The following is a 25,926-nucleotide window of genomic DNA, read 5'->3' on the forward strand; positions in this document are numbered from 1 at the left end:
TGTAGCCCATGAGTTCAGGGTTCCTACCAATTCTTCAACATATTACACAAGAGGAACAGAAACCTGTATTCTGCTGCTCTTCTCTACTATTTGCAGTGATGCTGAACCATACAGTTAATTCAAGCGATTCAAACATTTTTTACGTACATAAAGAAAATTACATGTGAACTGTTACCATATCAGGTTTCTAGAACTCTTCCAAAAGACTTGGAACTAAATGCTTCAGCTGGCAAGTTAATTCTACAAGTCAGCAATTCACACAACTGAACTCATGTTCACAGAGGCAACACAGGGAGAATACCTGTGGTATTTCCAAAATAGGACCATGTCAATGAGCCTTTATAACTCTCAGATCTATATTAGAAGTTACCTGTTCCACTGCCAGGCACGTGTACACATCCAGGGTGCAATACTGTCAAGCACAAGGGCCAATTATGCTTCTCTAGTTAATAGCAAGCTCTCATTGATTTCCACAGGAACTAGAGCACCTTTGATGATGTCACCAGCAACAAGGATGGCCATACGCCCTGGCAAGTCACTGTGATTACACACAGCTTTCAACATTACTACCACCTCCTCAATCCACCCGCAACTGAAGCAAGATGAGATCAGGATTCTGGGATCCAGAAAACACCTAAGTTGTTTGTATTTTTAAAAAACACCCTAGTTCTTTTTACATCCGTTTCCCACCTTCTCAAAAGGTTTCTGCACACCAGCCAATCTATACATTTGCAAAGGAACACATTCTGCAGGTTCTCAGTAAGTTATGCTGTTGACTTGTCCCTTCGGACTGCAGAGGTCACGCAATTTATGTGCCAATCAAACATCCTATTTTGTAATATGATTTCCTGTGCAAGGCATCAAAGTTCTAGAAGCCTGAGTGCATTAACTACATGGAGCACACATACAACTTTGAAGCTTAGGAATGACCAGAAATGTGACTGTCGTTTTACCCCAAATACAGGAGTTTCCTGGGGTTATGGTGGAAGACCATGTCATCTTGGGTTGGAATCCTCAGTTCGCCGAGGTAAGAGATGACTAACCAAGGGAGGGGAAGGCTGAAATCTCGTACAGCTTCTACCTGTCTCAGACCCAAAGCATGCTTCCTGTTAAGTTCTAATAAACAGTATGAAGACTACTTAATCGAGGAGAATTACAGATGGTGGTGGGAAGATGGTAAAGGGACGGGTTGAAATAGCGACATATTTTATAAGAAAGGTATCATCACCAGATGACAAGAAGGCGCAAAGGCGATTCGAGCTATCTCCTGTTCCCGTTTCCCTCTTATCGGCCGCTTTCCAGCTTACAAAAGCAAAGAGGTTGGTCGCTAAAATCCTCGGCGTCTTATCTTATTTCCCCGTTTCGAAGGGAGGAAGCCTGGCCGCGGCCGCCCATTAGCAGCGCCGAACTGCGTAGCTGCACAAACAAGAGCAACGCACCGCACGCATTATGCAAACGGTTTAAAGACACAGGAAAGAAAACAAAAAGTTCCCTCAGCCGGACGATCCCCTCCTCTTCAGCTTTTCATTGCAAATCCTTAAATGCTGCAAGCGACCACAGGCCAGTCCGTCTACCCCCCCCCCCTTTCCTGCCTTTCGGTGTTGGGCGTTGCAAAAAAAATAGAGAGGGGCCCTCTGGATCCTGCAGGCGCTCTCCATTTCAAACTTACCTCCCAGTTCTCTCGCACGGAATGAAAGGAAATCCCCATTGATCCTCTCTGTTTTAGATCTCTGCAATGAATCCTCCCCCTCCCCCAATAAGATACACACCCAAGAAAGTCTGAACGGACCTCCACCAGGCTATCCGGAAAGACAGCAGGAAGTTTTCTTGCAATCGCAAATATCCCGTGCAGTTGTCAGCCACACTGCTCACAGCTTCCTTTCTCCGCACCAAAGTCCTGCAGTGTACCTGGCTCGGGATCTACAGCCCCGGTTCCTTCGCTCTCTCCACCAACCACACGTTGCAGAGTCAGGATTGCAAGTCTCTGAGTCACAGGTTTGAGATCACAGCTTGGGGAGCACCGAGAGGGAGGGGGGGACTCTTGATGCGAAGGCAGACACACTGCAGCACACTAGCCAGGAAAGGCGACCTCCTTCTCTCCCCCCTCCCGAGAACGCAGAGATTGCACAACTCCCAGGCAAGGAAATCAAGAGCGCTCTCCTGCAAAACATATATGTCGTGCAAGAGAAGGAAAACCAGCTCTTCCACTTCATCAGCACAACTGCCTCCTGATCAGGCTCCCCCACCCTACAGCAGGCCTAGAGCACGCCCATTTCCTGTTGCCATATAAGGCAAATAAAGTTTTTTTCCCCAACCACCCTGTAACTCAACACTCTCTGCGTATGTGTGTCTGTGACTGTCCATCAGTGGGTCCAAATATTTCGTTGGCAAGCGAATCCAGTTGCTCTGGCAGGCATCAGCCTCTCCGTTGAGCTACAAGGTCAGCAGGGGAAGAGCCTGATCACGTTACTGGAAACGCTGTTTTGCCAGGAAGAGTGCTGACTTTCTTTCCCACTTGCAGAGAGGCTTTTACTTTTGTCCCGACTTTTATAAGCTTAGCCAGTAAATCATGCGTCTGCACCAGAACCATTAGACAAAAAAGAGAGAATTGATTTAAAATATTGAAAAGTCAGCCTAGGGGATAGGGAACGGGGCAGGTTAGGGCCAGAAATGCTTCAACGCACCTCAGAAGCCTTTCAGTCACGCATTTGACTATCCAAATATCTCCCGTTTGCATGGAGCTGGTCAGCCCAATCTTACGCAAATATGTTCTACTTCCTTTCCACTAGATTTACTCTGTAATAACTTGTATATATAGGATTGCAGCCTCACACTAGCACAGTTGATATACTCAACGATTTGCATAAGAGATAAATTCAGGCCTCATCAAATCAGTTTGAAATTGCACAGAATTTACTGGTATCTTTCACACTGAGCGGGAAGAGTTTTTTGTTTTGTTGGGGGGGCGGGTCAGTTCCTCCAAATGTGTAGGAAAAGAGGGTCCAAGAGAGTGAAAAACAGCTATAATGTCAGGCCTCCTAGATGCTTTTCCATGACTCATTACCCACTCTTGTGCAACAACTCCAGCTTCTTCACACACACAAACACAAACAGAAAAAGAAAAGACTATTGATAACTAGGACATTAGAGTGCTTTGAGGTCTATATTGAGTCCACTCCTCTTGCTGCATTCCCCCCCTCCCTCCCATTTTAGTTTGCATCTTGCACATTCCAGAAAGGTTCTGTGGCTGAAACTTGCATGAAGGAATTAAGGCTCCACTGTGCTGCAAGACCAGATTCATAACAGCCAGGGAGGCAATCTCTCCTGTACTATCTTGCAACTGCATTCCTCCTGCCAGGAAGTGCCAAATGTGAAAGCCCAGCACTTGTTTGACAAACGCTTGCTTGTAGACAGAGGGCTCAGAAATCCACTATACAGAAATTATGTAGTGGCAAAATCCATATTATACAATAAATTATTCAAATTAGAAGACTGCACGGTGGTTTGGAATAGGAATTTACCAAGTTGAACATACCTGCCTTAGCCTATCTCAGGGATCAGGGTTGGTATAAGGCAGACCAGGGATCTACTGACCAAATTCTATGGATGTACCTAGCAGCTAATGATCTCTGGGATTATTATGAAGTGTGCTGAACTGAATGGATCTTGGACTGATTACATTCTTTAACATACTTAAGGGTGGAATCCTAATTCATTGAAGAAAATAGGTCCCCACAGATTATATAACACTATCATTATCAGTCTATTATGATCTCTTCCAACTTGCGACATGCACAAATGAACTCAAAAATATGTATGGTACCAGTAACTCTGTTGAGTATTCAATGGTTGAATGTGCATACAAAATCTTCTGATTAAAAGAAAAACAATTAAAATTAAACGTAGTTTTCTAACTATTTTGGTTTTGGTTTTCTGTTAACCTAATACCAGTAAGAGATTGAAAACGATGAACCTAATGTAGGTAAAATATTAAAATGAGACCCCCAAGATAATAACAACTTAAATAGGATGGGGTCACCTTCAAAAAGCTGAGTAAGCCTGGCCCACTTTAAACTTTGTCCTGGAATCACTTGATACAGATTCATTAAGCGCTAGCTGGTAAGAGATTATGAGCCTGCACTCTTGTTTTGTCCGTTTTTTCTCTCTCAGACCCTCCCATGTCTGTCTGTACAATACTGTGTCAGTAGCTCTCCAGAGTCCTGGGTAAAGTTGATATCCAGCTCTGTACCACAAGATTCTCTGACTGAAGATGTTACAGAGACTGAGAATGCAAAACTTGCAAAATATGTGCTATTGCCTATTGTTGCTTTCTTGTAACATACCAGTGTGGTCAAGAGTGTCAGCCTGGTATCTGGGTTCAAATCCCCAGTTGTGCCATGGAAACTCGCTGAGAGGCCTTGGACCAATCAAGTTTGCTCAGCCTGAAGTGTGAGTATTGTGTAAACTACCATGAATCCTGTCAGGGTGAATGGCAAGGTACAACTGAAGTAAACAAACTATAAAAGTAAATAACATGTGAGATAGACAAAAAGCAGATGACCAAGAGTATTTTAAAATTCTCCCATTATTTCACTAGTTCTTTCGTATGCCTTTACCTTCCTATAACCTAAACATGAGCAATGGCACAGATACAACTGGTCAGCTTTTGGACTGTAGGGTTAAATACTTATATGTGATTCTGATGGACCAAAGCCATTGATTACAGCTGCCCAGTAAGTGAAATGAAACAGCCTATCAGCACAAATTCCAGATCATCTAAAACCCCAGGTTCCTAGAAAGGATGCCAAAGTTTCCCAGCTGTGGTAGATCAGAGGCCAAGTCCTCAATGGCAAATAGATGTGCAAGACCCCACAGAGTGATTGAACATTAACTGAAAGGAACCTTGCTCTTAAATGAAGCATACATTTAACAAAAAAAGAAATTAAGCAACTTAACCTACACATGTAGAGTTGACAAACCCTGAATCCCCCTGCTCCCTCTAATAAAATCTACTCTAGGAGGGTGCCATTTTGAGTACAGTAGCAGTTGTAAATCTTTAACTTTTCCCCCACTTTCACTTTTCCCATAGTATTGCAAATATTATTGTTGTTATTGTTATTATAATTGTTATTAATCATCATCCTCTGCCTTTACAGCCTGCCTTTCTCACTGAGGCTAAAAGAGAGTTATAAAATATTTAAAATAATTAAATCAACACAGCAACTACCTCCAAAAAGCAATGCGGGGTGGGGGTGGGGGGCAGTAAAGGTGATTCATATAACAAACAGTAGAATAGGTACAATACTGTCCCTCATAGAAGCAGTCTCCTGAGCTACTCTAATATTGTTCTAACCTCTTTGAAAATGTCCTCCTGAACATATCTATTTTGCACATTCTGAGGGTTCTTCCTGAGAACCTCGAACAGGTTGTTGCACAAGGTGGGAACCACGACAAAGAGTTAAGCACGTAGCATGCTGCTTTTGCATTCACACTCCCTAAGCAGCAGAATGGAGGGAGGGGGGAGATATTGTCAGGATTCAACTATACTCATTTGTGTCATAACTATCGTTCTTTGTGGACTCTATGCAGTTCCACCATTCTGGAGTTCCAGCGAGTGCTACTCTCACTTAGAAACCTCTCATTATCTACAAAAGCAGGGTGAGTGAGTACCTTCCCATCCAGTTCTCTTCTTACTGACACTGCAAGAACAGCTACTCATGGCAAATAGAAGATGTGATGCAGCAATAGTAGAGCAATATTTGTAAGATGCTTAGAGGTTTCTCTAATAATTTAAAATATATACATTCTGCTTGAGGGAGTTTCATTTTATCGCCCCAAAAGAAGGGAAAATGGCTGTGTGAAATACACTGAATTTGTGTTTCATAGTGAATACAAAGATAGCAGAGTGGCAATCTCATGAGCACCCATGAGAACTATGCTACAGCATGTACTTGCAAGCTTATGCTGAATCTATTTTAAACCATCTGAGGCCTTGTTCAAGAAGTGTAGATAACCATCAGGTTTCCAGCATGCAATTAAATTCTAAACACAGACATGTAAAGGGAAATTTTCTGGAAAGCATTGTTAATGTAAAAAAGCATAGCTTTCCATGACAGTGATATTGCTGTGGCCAGGGACTGCACGCTTTGCACTTCTGCGCCTAGCGATTTAGTACAGCATTGGTGAAAGTGATATTCTCAAGTCAACTGCAAACTGTTGCAGAAACTCTTCCTTATCCTGTTCTTTCCCCCATAATACACTCTGTGACTGGCTGTTCTCTACACAGAACTATTTTTGGTTTCCCCTTAGCTCTCTACCGTGTTTCCCTGAAAATAAGACAGTGTCTTATATTAATTTTTGCTCCCAAAGATGCGCTACACTTCTTGAACAAGGCCTCAGATGGTTTAAAATAGATTCAGCATAAGCTTGCTACCCCCCAAGTTTGGTGAGGTTTGGGTGACTTGCACAGAATGGCGGGTGGGCAAATTCTCCCTGACAGTGGATAGCACAGTACATAAAGTGAACAGGAAGCATCTCTTCCTGTTGTGTTTGCGCGGGGGTGCCTCCACCCGGGATTGTGCAAAAGGATCACTGGTTTAATGATCTTTGAAAATCCCGAGTTGAGGGAAATAAAATAGGCTAAACCCATTTTGGGAACGGGACCTGCACAAAGTTTATATACTGTTCTACACCCATAATATTTGGCTTCTGGGGAATCCACCTGTCAGTAACCAGCACCAGACTGAAACTAGAAGGCAATAATGGAAGAATTATCTGGTGGTTCAGGTTCACAAGCTACTTTAATCCTTTTGGCCCTAGATGCCTCCTAAACATTTCTAGGTCACAAAGCTGCAGTAACAGAAGCTGCTATATCTAACACATTCTCTTTTTAATGCAACTTTGAAAGGCACAGCATCCTTCTCCCAACAACACAGCTGTCTCATTGATGTCTAAATCATAGTCCATCAACAAGGGGAATAGAAAAAGCTAAAGCAGCACACACACTTTGTTTAGTTTCAGAAGAACAAGTGACCATTCAGTTGCCAAAGCCTTCATGGCCGTTTTTTATACCGATAAGTCTTCACTGAAGTATCTGCAGTACTCCCTTTTGTGTAGGTTACTATGTCCTGCCAGATATGTTGAGCAACCAACCAGGATACTAGACTTTCACATCCTTTCTGCACATATGGCTGGATAAGTCAATGCTATGAAATTATCTACACAGGTTTCAGAAGTGGGCTGTTGTCCAAAAAGATGCCTTGTAAATAACCAAATTGTCCCTGGAGAAGATGATTTAATTCAAATAATGTTTTTCTTTTTGCTCTTCAAAAGCTCAAGATACACAATGTTAATGTTCCTGTTAATTAACTGGCCAGGAAAACTGCGGCCTGGAGAATGACCTGAGGGAATGTGATCCTATGACAGGATTAAACAAGTCTCTGTGTGAATAGGAAAATGTCTGGTCATCCCACATTACCTATTCAGGGAGTGGCTTCAGACAGTAGAGAACCACTTTTCCACAGTTATTGGAAACTAACTACAATATATCTTACTCATAAATGTTTGTAAGGGTGCTCTGTCATGAATAGTGAATCTTATCTGCAGAACTTTTTTTATCACTTTCTTTAGTTACTATTCTGGATTTGGTCAAGTTAGTTCAAGATATTATATCTGAAAAAAATGCCATACATTTACATACCGTTGACAACAATATGCAGTTGAACTTCTTCAGTTGTAGTGCCTGTTTGTAACATCCAGGTGGGCTCTTGTACAAATTATATTTATTAAATATAAATTATATTTATTAAGAATAATTAACAAGATTATAAAATTATTTTTATTTATAATATTAATATCCTTCTTTGGGGGGAGGGGATTGGCCTGGTTGGGATCATGATTCTGCTTCCTGTTGCCTCGATCTGGCCCTCAGACAGAAGGGAAGTATATTTGTGACTGCCCTCATCCTCTTCCTCCTTCCAGCTCTCACGCTCCACTGCACAGACCAGGGTGCAGTGAGAGCTTCCTCCCTGGTACATTTCATTTTATTTCATCTATTAAACTTCTAGACTGCCTTTCAGGTTGGGGGCAATTAATAACACAGTAATTATATTATTATTATTATTATTATTATTATTATTATTATTATTATTATTATTAATTCAATTTCTATACCGCCGGTTCCCAAAGGGCTCCGGGCGGTGAACAACATAATATATACATAATAAACAGGAGCAAATCCGGTATAATACAAACAAAGGCTCCGTCAATAAAACATTTTAAAATACATAAAAACAGCGGCTAACAATTAGCAAATTAAACAAGAGGCGTCCAGGCTCAATTTAAAAAACCCACCCCAAGAAGGGGGGGACGGCAGGCCCCTCAATATGAGGAGCTCTGTTGTACCAGTGCCAAAGCAGGAGCAGTGGACCCATACACAATATCTAAAACAATGGACAGTGGACCCATACACAATATCTAAAACAATCCAATTTTCACAGTTTACAAACTTAATAATTCAATTTTCCACTTTTTAACAAGGAAACTCAAGGCGGCAACACAGTTTTCCTAATTTACCTAAAAATATCATAAATTGACCCAACAGACAAGTTTGGTCCGGCTGGAGCTAAATCCATCTGCCCCAGCCCATACCAGTCCTATAGTATAATTCAAGGTTCCCAAAATGAAATTACCATAAAGTGGAGTGCAGGGAAGGGGAGGCCCAAAATGTGGTAAGGACTTTGCTGCCTCAGCAATATGCCTGGTGGAACAGCTCTGTCTTGCAGGTCCTGCAGAACTGTCCTGGTCAGACTCAACAGAGCGTTCCACCAGGTCAGGACCAGGGCCGAAAAAGCCCTGACCCTGGTTGAGGCAGGCCCTTCTGGACAGAGACTCATTTGCTGAATGTAAAGTCAGTTGGGGGATATAGTAAGAGAGACAATCCTGCCAAGTACGCTCGCCCCAGATTATTTAGGGCTTTGTATGTTAGTACTAAAATTTTACACTTGATCTGGTACTCCAAATGGAGCCAGTGCAGCTGGCGCCACACAGGCATAATGTGCTTTTTGCCACAAGGATCCCATACGGACCCTCACTGCCACATTCTGGATCAGCTGGAGTTTCTGGAGCAGGTGCAAGAAAGTTACAGTAATCCAGTCTAGAGGTGACTGTGATATGGATCGCTGTGGCTTGGGACTAATTTGGGACAGGTAGGGGGCCAGCTGTTTTAAATTAGGATGGTACGTTGACAATAACTAAACTCATCCAATAAACACTGAGCTGCAAAACAAAGTGGCAGCCAATGTTTACTGGATGAGTTTAGTTATTGTCAACATATCCTAATTTAAACATTCTACACTGGTTGACTCTTTAATTTGCAGCTCAATTCAAAATGTTAGCTTTGACCTGTGAAACTCTAAACCAGGGGCATCCAGGTCTTTTCAATAGCAGGCCACATGTGCTCCAAAGCTCTGCATCACGCGTCTGCTCCAACCACTCCAACGTAGCAACATCGCTGCTGAACATCAGCATTGAAAGGGACCATGCTTGGCATACAAGTATTGGATGAAACTAAAATAAGTGCATTAGAGGTATTAGTCATTCCTGCTTTTCTTTTGTCTGTCACCCAAAATAGTTTTTGGATTAAAAAAAAAAATCTCTGATGGGCTGTACCTTGGAAGTAAGGCAAGTCACATTTGGCCTGCCTGCTCATACTCTATAAAGTTTGAAAAAGCTGAAGATTCCAAATACTTTTTAGTGGCTACCCTATGCAGATTGTGTGACACTTAGGGCGAATTCCCACTTGAAAATTGCAAGTGGATCCAAACCTGTTCCTTGTGAATCCGTGTCCTCCTCATTGCAGTTTCTCCCTCCCCACCACAGCGAGCATACAGCAGACACTCCCGGGTGCAATCCCCACAGCCATGTGATCGCGCTTCATTGCCCTAATCTGATTGGTCGGTGTTCAGTTGGGCGGGACCTGTTAGCCACTTCAGAAACACTACCCATTTTTACCCATTAAAAAACCTGTGCGAACGCTGAAGTGCAACCACTATGAATACTTGTCATTTACTGTAAAGCAACTATTTTCTGAAAGTTTTACCTTTAAATCGGTGAACAGGCGATCCTTCACTTGTATTGCACATGCTCAGAAACATGATCCATCAACCCGGAAGGGTCAAATCAATCTACAGTCGCGTTCCTGGTTAGCAAGCCGGGAGCACTGATTGGCTGCGCGAAATGCACGTCACGCTCTGGGGCGGGGAACAACTCCAGGTTCCAAACCTTGTTCCTCCCCTTGGAACAGCCGTAAACTGTGGTAACGGGGCCCAACCCACTTGCATCCAGGTTCTGCCGGGACACACATTAGTGGGTAAAACGAGCGTCAGAAACGGTTGCTGCCACAGAAGTCATGGGGAGGACGTCGATGAAACCGTGTTAGTAAGTGGCCCGAAACCGTGCTAAGGAGGCAGTGGGAATTCGCCCTTATATAATCTGAAGGTGAATGGTAAATGGCCTAGATCCCATTTCTTTTGAAGGGGTGCAGATCGTTAATCAGCTAAAACTGGAAAAACTAATATGCACATACAGTGAAGACAGCCATTGAAATCCTCTCCAACTCACCAAAATCTATGTTTTCTTTTTAGTTTTTTAAATCAAACTTTGTCAACCATTTTAGCCCTTATGATAACCAACAAACACAAGGACATAGCAAACAGAATATGTATACAAAATGTTCAATCAACATATAATTGTTACATGGCTACATGATTTGGTCCCTGTAAGGAATTCCATAGAAGCAGAAATAAAAGGCTTTTGGGAGTAAAAGTCCATTTATTAAGACATCTTAGAAAGCTCAAGTACACGCAGTGGCAGGAATGGCACTTCCCGCCAGACGCACAGGTTATAATACCATTCACCCCATCCCCCCTTCCTGCTTCCCATGGGAACGGAGTCTTCATCTCCCGCGCAAAGATAAAGTCTCCGCCGATGCATCTGGCCCATCGCCCGGGCTGTGGAATGCACTCAAGGTTACTTCACCATCAACACCATTGAATCCTTTACACTCTGCCTCCCCTAAAGAAGACCCTTCCCAGGTTTATGAAAGGCTGTGGAAAGCAGAAATAAAGGGTGGGGCTTCAATATTTTCGAATAAAACCCATTGATTATACCCAGAGGAATATCCCAACAAGAGACTAAATATTGCAAGCGCTTATGCGATTAAAGAGAGTCCAGGATAAAGGCCACTTTAGAGTGCTTGTGGCCATCAATAATAGTCGGTATTCTCCAAGGAAGTCGTACAGGGCATCGAAGCGGGAGCCTCCTTGAGCAAGCTGGGATGGAAGACAGGAGGAATGTTACTAAGAGAGTTAGGAAAATCTAAGCGGGCAGTGAAATCATTAATCACTTTAGTAATCTGAAAAGGTCCCACAAATCTCTTGCCAAGTTTGGAATATTTATGCACGTCTCTGAGATTTTTTGTAGATAAATACACCCAGGAGCCCACACGCAGAGGAAAAAACTGAGCGGTGTTTATCCGCTGCAATTTTTGGGAGTCCTTTGCTTGTTGTGGGCGGTCTGGATCCGACTTTCCATCCCTCGGCTAGGATGAAATCCATTATTGAAATTCTGGGGGGTCCAAAGCTGCTATGGGTAGTTGTGGCAACGGGCGGAAGGAGCCAATTGTGACACAATTTCAAAGGGGGGGTTTTCTTTGTACTACTATGAACCCATTGTTGTGGTATGCATTCTAAACGGAATAAGCTTCGCACCAATTGTCTTGGTGGTAGTTGGTGTAACAACGTAGTCACTGCTCTAGGGTTCTGTCTGCCTTCTCTGCCTCGCCGTCACTTTGAACGTGGTAGGGCGGCGACGGTCAAGGCCCCAACAACCCCAAAACGCTTTCCAGAACTTCTTGAGATGAATTGGGGGGTCAGCGGGTCGAGACCACCTTAACGGGCGGAATGGAGATCGTAAACATGTTGAATAAACAGCCAGTATAACTTAGGAGCCGGAGGGGATGGAAGCACATGGAATAAAATGGGCTTGCTTAGAGAATAAGTCTACCACCACCCATAAAAAAACCGTGTTGCCAAAGGACTTTCGGGCAAATCTGTAATAAAAAATCCATGGAGATGACTTCCTAAGGGCGGGAGGCTACCCGGGAGAGGTTTCACCAGTCCATGGGGCTTTCCCCGATGGTTTTGGCTTCTGCACAAACCGAGCAGCCTTTAATGTATGCCTCCAATGTCTTTATGGCGCATTGCGCCGCCACCAGAACTGCCGGGCGGGCTAAATGCAGAGTTTTCAAGAAGCCAAAATGTCCAGTCAACGTGGGCATCGTGGCAAGCTTCAAGAACCTGCTTGGCGGAGGGGGAGGCACGCACAACATTCCCCCTCCGCCAAACTCCATTCTCCAAACGCACTGGGAGTCTCCCTTCGTCAGCTGGATTGCAGCCCGGGCCTCCCTCCAGTTCCCGCAGAGGAAAGGAGAGACGACTGGGAACGGGGGTGGAGGAGAAGAGACGGCTGAGATCGGGTGACAGCCAACCCCAACTGGGAGGGGAAAGAACAGTGCGTGGAATGTCTCGGTGGCGGCAGCCCCACCCTCCTCGTAGGGCGAGCGTCAGCTAGTTTGTTGGTTTTCCCAGGAAAAAAATGGACTGTAAAAGAGAAACGAGAAAAGAAATCGCCCAACGGTTGTTTTATGGACATCTTGAGGGGGTGGAAAGAGCTGCCAGGTTTTATGATCCGACCAAACTTGAAGGGTGTTTAGCCCTCCAGCCAGTGGCGCCAAGTGGAGAGTGCTACTTTGATGGCCAGTGAGTCTCTTTGTCTCCCACAGTCCAGTTGAGTTCGCACCAGAGAATTTTTTAGACAAATAAGCACACGGAACCAGTCTACCATCTTTATTTTTCTGCAACAGGGCTGCCCCAAGTGCTTTGTCCGGAGAAGGCCCACGCGGAACTACAAACGGGAGATCTGGGTCCAGGGTGCTTTAGGATAGGTTCGATTGGTAAACGCAGATTTTAATAGTTGAAAGGCTGTTTGACATTCCTCAGACCAGGAAAGTGGGGCCCCGGCTTGGCGGACAGTGGATCTTTACCTTAGTGCTTAAGAGGTCTGTGAGAGGGAGAGTCAGTTCAGCAAATTGGGGTATAAAATGCACGATAGAAATTAGCAAAACCAAGAAACGACTGGAGTTCTTTGCGGTTGGTGGGGGCAGGCCATTGGAGGACCAAGGCCAATTTTAGCAGGATCCATTTTAAGCCCTCGGGCGAGATCCGTAACCCAAATAGTCAATGGAGGTCTGATGAAAACAGCATTTGGAGAGTTTGGCAAAGAGAGTTATGTCGCTGCCGCTTCAATACCTCTCAACCAATATTTCATGCTCTTCTATAGTTTGTGAGTAAATTAAAACGCCATCTAAGTATACAACAACTCCCTTGTACAGCAAATCATGGAGAACTTCGTTGATAAGGGCCATGAAAGTCTGGGGCCCCACTTAACCCGAATGGCATTATTAACATTCAAACTGTCCAAACTTTGTATTAAAACGCAGTCAGGTGTTCATATCCTTCAGCAATTCTGACTCTGTAGTAAGCTTCTCTCAAGTCCAATTTAGTAAAATGCGCCCTTTGCCGAAAGTGCATCTAAAAGGTCCTTTGATCAAAGGCAAAGGATATTTATTGGACAGGGAGACCGCATTGAGACCTCATAATCTGTGCAAAGCCGCAGACCCATCTTTCTTTTGACAAACAAACGGAGCAGCGTGTGTTTGGTAGTTCACTGCATGAACCCGCCGAGCAAGGTTCTTGTCTAAGAAGGCACGGGTTCTTCCTCATTGGGACTCATGCGGTAGATTCTACCCCTTGGGTAGTTGTGCCCTGGTTGTATGACAATTTTACAGTCAGTGTCTCTGTGGGTGGCAACTGGATCGTGATTCCTGCTCCTGAAAACTCTACAGACTGGGCATGATATGCAGGTGGGATGCCAATAGAATCGGAGCACCACTCGAGGAAGCCAGGGAGGGGTGTGGCCAGGAGACGCGGGTTTTCTTCCCAATTCATGTGTTCACCGCAGGGAGGGTCAGTGAATTCTAGGATCCTTTCTTTCCAAATGAACTTTAGTTCATGTAACACAACTGCATGCCCAAAACTATGGAGTGTTTGACCACTGGCGCCTAAAATAAAACTAATTTTCTCCCAATGGTCGTAAGAACGGAGGAGAACCGGCTGTGTTTTGTACTGGGCCGTCCTTCCGCTCCTCGAGGGGCTGCCGCCCATTTGGGTGAACGGTATGGGCTTAGCCAGGGGAATTCGGTCTAGACCTCCATTCTCTGCCACCTGGGGCCGATTAAGCAGTGGAGCAGCCGGAATCCACAAGGGCCGAGGCTATAATGCGAAAGTGTTAGCTGGGTTGGCTGTGAAATGCTTGAACAGTAATGGGAGCTGCCTTCACTCACCGCTATCAGGAGTCGGCCCATGTCCATGGGGCTGAAGAAAGGCAAACAGCTGCTTCCTCTCCACGCCTTCGGGTCACCGCTTTAGACGAGCCAGTGGGAGGCGGCCCTGACTCCGCGTGGTGGTTTGGCAGACGGAGCGTGGAGCTGGAGCGGTTGGTTTTGTTTCTTGGGACAGTTGGCGGCTAGATGACCTGGCCCTCCGCAGTAAAGACACAATCCAAGTCGGCGACGGGCGCTCAGAGGTGGTTTCGTAGGGCGGCTGCCAATTGACTTGGTGGACACAGTAGTGGTTTTAGGGCGGGCGGCCTCCTTGACGAAGCCGTATTCCAAACGAGACGCCACTTGGGACCCCAACTGGATCCAAATTCCGTACAGTAACGAGGAACCGAATTAAAAACACCGCTTTCACGTAGCTTCTGTCAGCCCACAGCATCCGGTGAAGTATTCGTGAGCATTTCATGCGTTCAGGCCACTCAGGGGAAGTCGAGCAGCCGCCGCATCGAAATTCACGGGCAAATTCTGCAAAACGGGCGGTTGCCTTGCTGGATGGTTTTGATGGTGCGGATAGCTTCATTCTCGGCGCCTGGATCTTGAAAGCGCCGCCTTAAGGCTTCTTGAGGAATGCGGCACTGTGCGAGAGTCCTCATCCTGCAAATCCAAAAGAGTCACGGAACCAGTCGGCTGCTGCCCCATCCAGGACTGGGAGCCGATGTCCCTATTTTTCGCTACCAGACCGGTATAAATCATCATAGTCTTCCAAGTGGGCATTGAGCTGCAAGATGAAGGAGGGAAGTTTGGAAGCCGTCCCATCAAAACCGGGCTGGTATCGGGGCCGGGTAGTAGCCTCCGCTCGACGGCTCTTGGCGCCTGCTGGGGAGGTGGTTGCGCGGGTTGAGCAGGTTGGGCAGGCAGCTGTTGTACGGGGGGGGCCGGAATCGGGGGCGCTGGCGGTGCCGCTGGCGTTTGGGTGGCAGGACCCAGGTACGTGGCCCCCCTGGCACCGGCCTGATCAGTAACAGCATAGATTCCTGCCACAATGTAAGTCCATTCCTGCCACAATGTAAGGAATTCCATAGAAGCAGAAATAAAAGGCTTTTGGGAGTAAAAGTCCATTTATTAAGACATCTTAGAAAGCTCAAGTACACGCAGTGGCAGGAATGGCACTTCCCGCCAGACGCACAGGTTATAATACCATTCACCCCATCCCCCCTTCCTGCTTCCCATGGGAACGGAGTCTTCATCTCCCGCGCAAAGATAAAGTCTCCGCCGATGCATCTGGCCCATCGCCCGGGCTGTGGAATGCACTCAAGGTTACTTCACCATCAACACCATTGAATCCTTTACAGTCCCCCATCTCACTCTAGCAAATGGTTCTGAATCCACTTAGAATGCAACAGCTCAGTAGTTAGCTGCTTCTTCTATCAGGCAATATGTCACAGAAATTAGTGCTAAAGCTTCACTGGTTCCCAAATTTTTTAGGTCCAATTCAAAATATGATCAACCTTTAAAGCCCTACACAGATAAGTCTGTGTTATATAAAGGAACAATAGTTTCTATATTGACCTTGTATATTAAGCTTCCCAGCAGGCTTAGGTAATTGGGAGAGGCCCTGTTTTAATTGCTGAAATCAAGACAATACTAGAAAGAGCAGGGTTCTCCTCATAGTCGCTCATGATGGAACTCCTTGTCTAGGGAGCTTGTCAGAGCAGGCCTATTATAGTCTTTAGGAGGCTGGTTGTTTTGGTTTTTTTTACCAACTTTGGGCTAGTACAATGCATGCCACTGAGATGTTTTTTAGGCTTTTGACCTGCCATTTTATGTAATGGTTTAAATTGTTTTTTATATGAGTCATCCTAAGAGTTCCATGGAGGCAGGAAAGTACAGTATATATTTATTAAATAAACACATACACACAGCATCATAAAAAAGGGGGAGTGACTCAGCGTAGGAGAAAGATAATTAACCACCGTACTCCTTGCAGTGACTTGGGAATGATTATCCAGTCTAACATCCAAAGGAGGTTATGTCATGAAGAAGCAATGATAATCAGTCACTAACAACTGGACTTAATATACACCATCTCACAGGAAACTGTTCTGTTCTCTACCTACCTGTTTTAAGCTTTATGTTTTTAGACTGATTTTGAAACCTCAGTTTTGGCACACAAGTGAATTATTTGATAATAAAACTTGAACCCGGTAAAACTATCTTAATTTCCAAACCCAACAAGGCAGACAAATGACAGCTGGGTGCAAGCCATGCTCAATTTATAAAACCAGGATATTTATGACATAGGACAACCCATGGTTTAACAACCCATGGTTCCTGAAACCATCCAGATGCCAGAGCAGTGAATACATCCTGCTCATCAGAAAGTCTGTTGCTCAAATCTCACGCTTCAATTACACAAAAGTGCCTAGCAGGTGTTCAAGCAATCCAAGATACTGCCCAGATCACAACAGTTCAATGTCTAATTAGTCCTGGTACTGGAATCCTAAACAATGTTATGAGCTTCTAAGTCTACTGATTTCAACTGGGTTAGAAGGATACTACTGAGTTTAGAACAGCCCTCTACCTGTGGATTAATGCTGGAACAGGCAAACAGCTTTATTTCTAATCCAAAACTCATTCAGAATGTGTTCACACCACTCTTTTAAAACAGCATTAATTTACATCACACATTAACTTCAGCAAAGTTCATGCTACGACCTCAACGTGGACAAAATTACAATTTCCTTCTTGTTTAGGTCTCAGTGGAGAAAATAAAAATGCTTTGCATTAGAGGCAAACTTTGTGTTATATGCAAAATAATGCAACAGAGACTTGGCTCTTAAAAATGAAAAGTAGTTTCACAGGGTTTGATTTTGGGCAGAGGAATGTAGTGGAGGGAAGGGTGTGTGTTTACACTTGTATACATATAAGTGGCAGGATTTGGAAGTGATTTTTACTAGGAAGAAAACTAATGGACAACATGCTAAGCACACAAACATTTTGCTGCTGCACTTAGAATTATTAGACCTGTGTCAGCTTTTAACTTTCAAAGGAGACAAAGTCTTTCATACCACCTACTACCTAATTCCAAATGGAGCTGGGCCTTCTGAATGTCAAACATTTTTTACTAGTGTGGTATAATGGTTAAGAGTGACAAAGTCTGATCTGCAGAACTGGGTTTGATTCCTCACTCCTTCACATGAACCGTGGACTCTTATCTGGTGAACCGGATTTACATCCACCTCCCATGGAGACTTACAGATCCAATTAGTTTCCAGAATGCTCTGCGGGATCCAAAGCCTCCCGGCAACTCACTCAGTGAGTTGGTAGAGGACTGGCATGTCCAGCTCTCTGAAGCCATCGATGAGATCACACCCCAATGTCCTCTTGGTTCTCATATCAATCCAGCTCCCTGGTACACTAGGGAGCTACAACTGATGAAGTGGGAACAAAGACAACTAGAACAAGTTTGGCAGTGAACTCGTAAGGAAGCTACCAGAACATCTAATAGGACATTTATTAAATCCTATGAGATAGCAGTAAAGGGCACTAAGAAGAAATTGCATGACCTACATCGTGTCCACTAGCTGACACCTGCAGGGGCGTAATGCCCATTGGGCAAGGTGGGCAGTTGCCCAGGGCATCACCTTGTGGGGGGCATTAAAATGCAGGGTTTGTTTTTGGGAATTTTTAGTGGTTTTCCATTTTTGGTCTGCAGGGAGCACAGTTTTTAGGCTAGCAGCACCAAAATTTCAGAATATCATCAGGAGACTGTCCTTATGCTACCCCCCCCCCCAATTTGGTGAGGTTTAGTTTAGGGAGTCCAAAATTATGGACTCCCAAAGGGGGTGCCCCATCCCCCATTGTTTCCAACGGGAGCTAATAGGAGATGGGGGCTACAGTTTTGAGGGTCCATAACTTTGGCCACCCTGAACCAGACTTCACCAAACCTGAGGGGTATCATTAGGGCAGTCTCCTGATGAGACCATGAAAGTTTTGAGACTGTGCCTTCATAAATGTGCCCCCCCCAGCCTGCAACCCCCATTGACAGCAATGCAGAAAACTCAATGCAGAACAAAGATTCTTGGGCAAATTTCTGGGATGTTCCTGCAGAGAACCCTCAAAAGGGTAACCCCCATCTCCTTAGAAAAGAATGGGGGATGGGGCACCCCCTTTGAGGGTCCATAACTTTGGACCCCCTAAACCAAACTGCACCAAACCTGGGGGGTCCCATCAGGACAGATTCCAGATGATACCCTGAAATTTCGGTGCCGATACATCCAAAAATGCACCCCCTTCAGGAACATCCCAGAAATTTGACCAAGAATCTTTGTCTGCATTGAGTTTTCTGTATTGCTGTCAATGGGGGGTTGCAGGCTGGGGGGGGCACATTTCTGAAGGCACAGTCTCAAAACTTTCAGGATCTCATCAGGAGACTGCCCTGATGATACCCCCCAGGTTTGGTGCAGTTTGGTTCAGGGGGGCCAAAGTTATGGACCCTCAAAATTGTAGCCCCCATCTCCTATTAGCTCCCATTGGAAACAATGGAAGATGGGGCACCCCCTTTGGGAGTCCATAACTTTGGACTCTTTGAACCAAACCTCACCAAACTTGGGGGGTAGCATAAGGACAGTCTCCTGATGATACGCTGAAATTTTGATGCTGATATGTCTAAACATGCACCACCTGAAGGCACCAATGTCCTGATGCAAAAAAAAATTGGTTGTGGTGGAGTGGCCGCCCGGGGGGGGGGGGGATCCAACTCAGGTTTTGCCCAGGGCTACAGTTTGCCTCGTTACGCCCCTGCACACCTGGTTCAATTATTTAAGATGTTTAGGTTTCTTCCATCCCTTTCCATGGGAACCCAAAGTTTCAGTAATTTGGCTATTTGATGCAAGGTTTTTGCAAGTTTTATTACAGGCAAAGTTTTGTCACCTGACACAACCTCCCAGCAATTATTGACACAGTAAGTTAACTTGGCCATTTTCAGGTCCTACATTGAACCATTTCAGCCTGCTCTCTCAGGTCAATTTGGAAAAGATACAGCTGTGAAGCCTACTAACTGTCCTCTTGATCCATGCCCTTCATGTAAAGTTAAAGCTAGCAGTGGTGAGATGTGGTGCCCCCTGCTGGAAATTATCAACCTCTCCCTCAAATTGGGGGCTTTCCCAGGGAAGCTAAAAGAGGGGTTGGTGTTTGGAGGCAATGGCTGGCCTCCTGATTCCATCCCTTCTCCCCCTACCCACTGCAGTAAATTATTTTATAGTGGGGGGGGGGGTTGTTGATTTAGTTATATTTGGGACTTTTTGCCAGCGCCCTGGTAATGTTTTTAATTTGTTGGGTGCCATCATTGGTAATGTTAATATTTAATATTTTAAAATTTGTTATTGTCTATTGTTGTTGTTAAATTGTATGTTGAATAATTTTATATGTTATTTTAATTATTTATGTTAGCTGCTGTGAGCCCAGCCATTGGTTGTGAAAGGGTGGGGTAGTAGGTTTAATAAAATAAAAATAAATGATGTGACAAAACTCTAGTTTTTAACAATATTTTAATTTTGTTCTCATACACACCAATTCTCCCTATCCGTGTTGAAAGCAACAACTTATTATAACACTATGGCCACTAATTATGATAGTACAACTTAAAAATCATTTTATTTCTCTCTTGTTGGGGGATTTAAAAGTCAGGTTAACAAAGCTTCATAATAGGAATGAGGTTTGCAACAGAATAACAGCATCGAGGAACTTGAGACAGTTATGTTCAAGTGATATATTGTACTTCAAAGGGTATCAGCGTGGTTCACATACAAATGTTTAAACTTTTATTTTGTACAGAGAGTGATTTACATTGGTTGTCATGGCACTGTTTAATAAACTTAAGCTTATTTTACACTGTGTTTTTTTAGCTGGAGGAGTTAGGAACATTAACACACTCCCCCAGTTTCTCCTTTAAACAGGCCTGGAATCACTCTTTTAATAAGGTTATTTCTCATTAAACTCTTAGGGATCACTCTATCAACAGACCAATTTCCCTAGATTCTAGTTATGGATCCTTCCTGATCCAAAACCCAAATGTGTTCCTTTTCACTCAAGAGGAGATTTCTCCACCAAACAGCTTGGAATTCACAAACTCTGTAAACTCTCTCAGTCAACTGTCAGTTCTCAACTGTCAGAACTCTCCAACTGCCATTCTCAGAATTCTCTTCAAACTCCCTCTCAGCCATGGGGTTTGGTCTATGCACACACCATTGCTAGCCACAATAGCCAATCAGCTGACCGAATTAAATAGATTGCTGAATTCAAGGATGCCTTCTCTCTATTTGATAAAGATGGTGATGGCACCATCACAACAAAAGAACTGGGGACTGTCATGAGATCGCTGGGTCAGAATCCAACAGCAGCAGACATGATCAACAAGATAGATGCTGATGGCAATAGCATTATTGACTTTCCAGACTTCTTGACCATGATGGTCAGAAAAATTAAAGATATAGTGAGGAAGAAATTTGTGAGGCATTCAGTCTTTGTCGAGGATGGCAATGGATACATCAGTGCGGCCAAACTATGTAATGTTATGACAAACAGATGAAGAAGCAGATGAAATGAACAGATATTGATGGGGATGGGCAAGTGAACTATGAAGAATTCATACAGATGATTACTGCAAAATAGACTTTTCACATTTTTTGCCTCTAGAAGAATCAAATTGAATGTTTCTCTTGCAAAAAACAATGTGGCATTTATTTATTCCATTTTTGTATAGCAAAACTAAAAGTCAAATTACCTTCAGTCTGCAAACTGCACATAATGGTTGGTGGTCCTGGTCCCCCCCCCCCCCACACCTAAAAAAAATCAAGTTTTTTTCCAGTATAAATAATTGGACTCCCTTAAAATAAGAAAGTACTTCAGAAGTTCCATTCACTAATGACTATTACACTGTTTGGGCTGGCCAATTTTTCATTCATGCAGTTTGACAACTGAGCACAAATAGACATTTGTACTAACTTTTAAAAAAAACAGAAGAAAATTCACAAATCTTTTTTTTAATCCACTCTTGTCCAAAAGTGTCATAGTTTGTTTACATTTCAAATTTGGTTTATACTTCAGGATGGTATGCAGCAAAACTGGTTGAATGAATGCAAAGCGTTTAATGGGAAAAAATGCCTCCCCATTCAGGGTGAAAAGATTATCCTCTTTGTCCCCCTCCCCAAAACAATGGAAGTTCTAGGTAGCATGAATGTGCTATATTGGTTTGAATTTTGTCTGCATTGCACTATTATGAAAAGAGTGTCAGGCTGTTAGCGTTTACAAAAATGTTAAAAGGAGATCTTCACTGGGGTGGGGAGAGGAAGCATCTTTGGATGACACTCATGTTTTTAAAAATTCTGTACTAAGACTTGGAATAAGCAGAGAAGCCTGCGGACTTCAGCACAATTATCAGAATAGCTGTTCAATATATTTACAGTTTGTCCATTCCATGTTGTAAATGCTAATCTTTTTTTCCAATAAAAGACCATTAACTTAAAAAAAATCAGAGGCTTCTATGACCAGGGCAATTTTGTACAATGCAATTTTGTCTGTCACTGGTCACCATAAGTCAGAAGCAACTTGATGGCACAACTCACACGTCTGCTTTTACCACATTTATATTAGACCTTTAGTCCAATGCATCCAGGAAGTTCACCCACTTTATCTCCCAATCAACCTATGAGAAAAAGAGGCTGAAAAATAAAGTGATGGGCTCAAAGTAATCCATTGCATTTATATCCTCCAGGTGCTGGGTGGTACCATTCTTTAAGCAGGAGGGAGTTCCTCCAGCCAAAGGAACCTTCTTCTAACTTCCTAACTCTAGAAGTGGGTGGGCCATTACATCACTAATCTTTGAATCTGGGACTTCAAATACATAAAAAGAGTTTTGCCTGCTTTTTGAAAAAAAGTTTTTAAAAATATATTATCACCATATTTTTGTTTTATTTTATATTTCTATTTATAACCCGCCCTTCCCTGAAAGGCTCAACAACAATAAACAAGATAAATAGAATAATCATAAAACATTACAGCATAAAAACAGCTTTAAAAACATTTAAAAGCATTGACAATAAATGGTGCCATCCCATAGCCTAGTATGTCCCTGAGAGGCCACAACAACCATTTGATTTCAGTTTAGATCCGGCTGGCCCAATGTAAAAGCCTGGCAGAACAGCTCCTTTCTACAGGCCCTGTGGAAACCTTTTATGTCCCGCAGGGCCCTGATCTCACTGGGGAGATTGTTCTACCAGGTAGGGGCCTGAACTCTGCTTTACACTACTAATACACCACACTGGCTCGTTACAGGCTGGCATAATGGATTACAATGTGCTATTCCTGACAGGTATTTAAATCAATGCCCTCAACCTCAGCTGGACTTGCTTGGTGATGCCACCAGACAAAGCCAACATGGAGAACAATCCTCTGATTCAGTCTGAACAACGTTAAAAAGCATTACTATATAAACTGGGGGTTGAATTGGAAGTCCTTTAAATTTGCTCTTGAAAATGTACTGACTATATGGTGGGTCAACAATTGATGGTTCTGGTACCAAAAGCAGCTCAGTATGGAACCAAATATGGTTCTAAAGGAAAGACATGGAATTATTTCAGTTAAGGTATACTGGAGGGGCAAGCTGGATGCTAGAATAACCAGGATGTAAAGGGAATGGCAGGGAAAGATTTTCATGAGCCCAGGGGCTTCTGAGGGCCAAATTACACTTTAAGTTTTTTAATACAGCAGCTGCAGGGATCATTTTCAAACTTTGTAGGGCATGACACTATGGCATAAGAGGAGGGGATCCCATCTTCCACCCTTCTGGGGCCATTTTTCAAGTCACCATTATCCTGAGCGGAAGCTATTTCTTGTATATTGAATGTGGGGCTCCAGAATGAAGAAATAACTCCCCCAATCGGGACATTTAAGCTCAGGAAATAGGTGCAAGGGGAGGGGGCCCAAAGCAGGGACGTAGGTATAGATTTTTTATGGGGGGGTTCAGGGGTGGGGCCACACCCCCACCCACCCCTAGGGCATGACCACACCTCCCCAAGCCCCGCCCCTGGCCTAGCGCTTATAAAAGCAGCTCTCCAAGGCCAGGGATGGCAGACTCCCCTGCCCTGCCCTGCCCTGCCCCTCCCCTCTGGGCAGAGGCATAGAAGGAAAATGGAGCCTGGTGCAAAATCTGAGTTTTGCGCCCTGCCCCCCCGGGCAACCGCTGTGATGCTGGAATCCACCCCCAAACAGCATCACTTTCAATGGTGTTTAAACTAGAGAGCCCAAATTCTCCTTTTAAATCCACCTTAAAGGGAGAATCTGGGGACCCTAGTTAAACAACATTGAAAGTGATGCTGTTTTGGGGTGGATTATCCCACACCCTGAAACAGCATCACTTTCAATGTGGCATAGTGGTTAAGAGCAGGTGCATTCTAATCTGGAGGAACCGGGTTTGATTCCCTGCTTGCCACTTGAGCTGTGGAGGCTTATCTGGGGAATTCAGATTAGCCTGTACACTCCCACACATGCCAGCTGGGTGATCTTGGGCTAGTCACAGCTTTTCGGAGCTCTCTCAGCCCCACCCACCTCACAGGGTGTTTGTTGTGAGGGAGCAAGGGCAAGGAGATTGTAAGCCCCTTTGAGTCTCCTACAGGAGAGAAAGGGGGGATATAAATCCAAACTCTTCTTCTTCTTCTAAACTGAGGACCTCAGATTCTCCCTTTAAATCCATGCCGAAGGGGGTGGATTTAAAAGGAGAATCTGGGGAAATTTGGGGGGTGCCTGCTGTCAAGGGTGCAATTGTTAAGATAGAAGCACCAAACTTTCAGGGTATCTTTAGGAGTCTCTCCTAATGATACCACCCAGGTTTGGTGAAGTTTGGTTCAGGGAGTCCAAAGTTATGGACCCTCAAAGGTGTAGCCCCCATCTCCTATTAGCTCCCATTGGAAACAATGGGGGATGGGGGTACCCCTTTGGGAGTACATAGCTTTGGACTCCCTGGACCAAACTTCACAAAACCTGGGTGGTATCAATAAGAGACTCTCCTGATAGTACATCCCAGGTTTGGTGAAGTTTGGTTCAGGATGTCCAAAGTTATGGACCCTCAAAGATATAGCCTTCATCTTCTATTAGCTCCCATTGAAAACAATGGAGGATGGGGCACTTCCTTTGGGAGTCCATAGCTTTGGACCCCCTGGACCAAACTTCACAAAACCTTGGTGGTATCAATAAGAGACACTCCTGATAATACATCCCAGGTTTGGTGAAGTTTGGTTCAGGCAGTCCAAAGTTATGGACCCTCAAAGGTGTAGCCCCCATCTTCTATTAGCTCCCATTGGAAACAATTGAGAATGGGGGCTCCCCCTTTGGGAGTCCATAACTTTGTACCCTCTGAACCAAACCTCACCAAACCCGGGTAGTATCATCAGGAGATTCCCCCAAACAATCCCTGAAAGTTTGGTGCTGCTAGCCCAAACAATGCGCACCCTGCAGGCCAAAAACCAAAAAAGCACTAAAATGTTTTAAAAACCCACAAATGGAGGGGCGGAGCTTCGGACATGAATGGGGGGTTCAAACCCGAGAACCCCCCCTTACCTACGTCCATGGCCCAAAGCTTCTCCTCCCCCCATACTGCAGATCTGAATCAAACTGGGCTCTACAGACCTTTCAAATGCCATTCCTTTTAGTTGTTGTAGAATACAGAAAAGCAAGTTGGGTCCAGGGAATCAGAAAGGTTGTTCCCTGGAGATACTTTATAGAAAGGAAAATGATACAGAGAAAGAGTAGCTTGTAATCCAAGTGTAAACTGTTCTGCTCCCCAAGTGGTTATTTAGGTGCCCTACACTTGGCCAAAGCAGAATGCAAGACTCACTGGGCTCAGTTAACAGTTCAACATTTAAAGCATGTTAAAATTGTAACAACGTTGAAAAACCCTGACTCCTCCATGGTCTAACTAAATAAAGTTGCAGAAACTTTTTGGAGGCTGGAACTTGAGGTCTTCTGGATACAAACTACTTCTACTGTGGTTTCTTTTAGGAAATTATGCAGACTGAGTCCTTTCAAGTTCTCTCACTGTCCTCTTTCTGGGTTTGCCTTCTTTTCAACTTGCTGTAACTGTAAACCTATTGACTTTAACTGTACTGAAACTTATTAACTTAAATCCTATGAGCCTATAACATCTATGACTGTCTAAATTGTTGCTGCCACCCCGCTTCTGTTGACACCTAACTGACAAACCATACTAGGTTGCTGGTAATAAACGAGGTTGCTGGGTAATAAACTGCTGGAGAACAACAGCCCTAGGACTTATTAAAGGGACAGAACTAACTGAGGTTCCCTCCTATTGTATGCTATACAAAACATAGCTAAACCCATTCTACACAAAGGGACAACTGAGGCTCCAGCATAAAATGCTAAGAATGCCTTTGGGGTCATGACATAAACCATGCATA

General features: G+C 44.1%; 1 protein-coding gene and 1 pseudogene across 4 annotated transcripts in view; one reads left to right on the forward strand and one right to left on the reverse strand.

Annotated features, from left to right (window-relative positions):
- The window catches only part of MIDEAS (mitotic deacetylase associated SANT domain protein), a 114,190-nt gene that overhangs the window by 71,326 nt on the left and 16,938 nt on the right, over window positions 1-25,926 (reverse strand). Inside the window, exon 1 of one of the 4 annotated variants that reach the window (XM_048484111.1) lies at window positions 1,790-2,232. The exons of 1 other annotated variant lie outside the window; for it this stretch is intronic. The gene's annotated coding sequence lies outside the window, so the exon portion shown is untranslated. Of the gene's footprint in view, window positions 1-1,669; window positions 2,233-25,926 lie in introns of those variants that run through there. 2 more of the 4 variants (XM_048484113.1, XM_048484112.1) reach the window with 2 other exon arrangements.
- LOC125426044 lies at window positions 20,705-21,127 on the forward strand (annotated as a pseudogene).

Source organism: Sphaerodactylus townsendi, linkage group LG02, assembly GCF_021028975.2.
Source record: "Sphaerodactylus townsendi isolate TG3544 linkage group LG02, MPM_Stown_v2.3, whole genome shotgun sequence".
NCBI classification, from domain to species: Eukaryota; Metazoa; Chordata; class Lepidosauria; order Squamata; family Sphaerodactylidae; genus Sphaerodactylus; species Sphaerodactylus townsendi.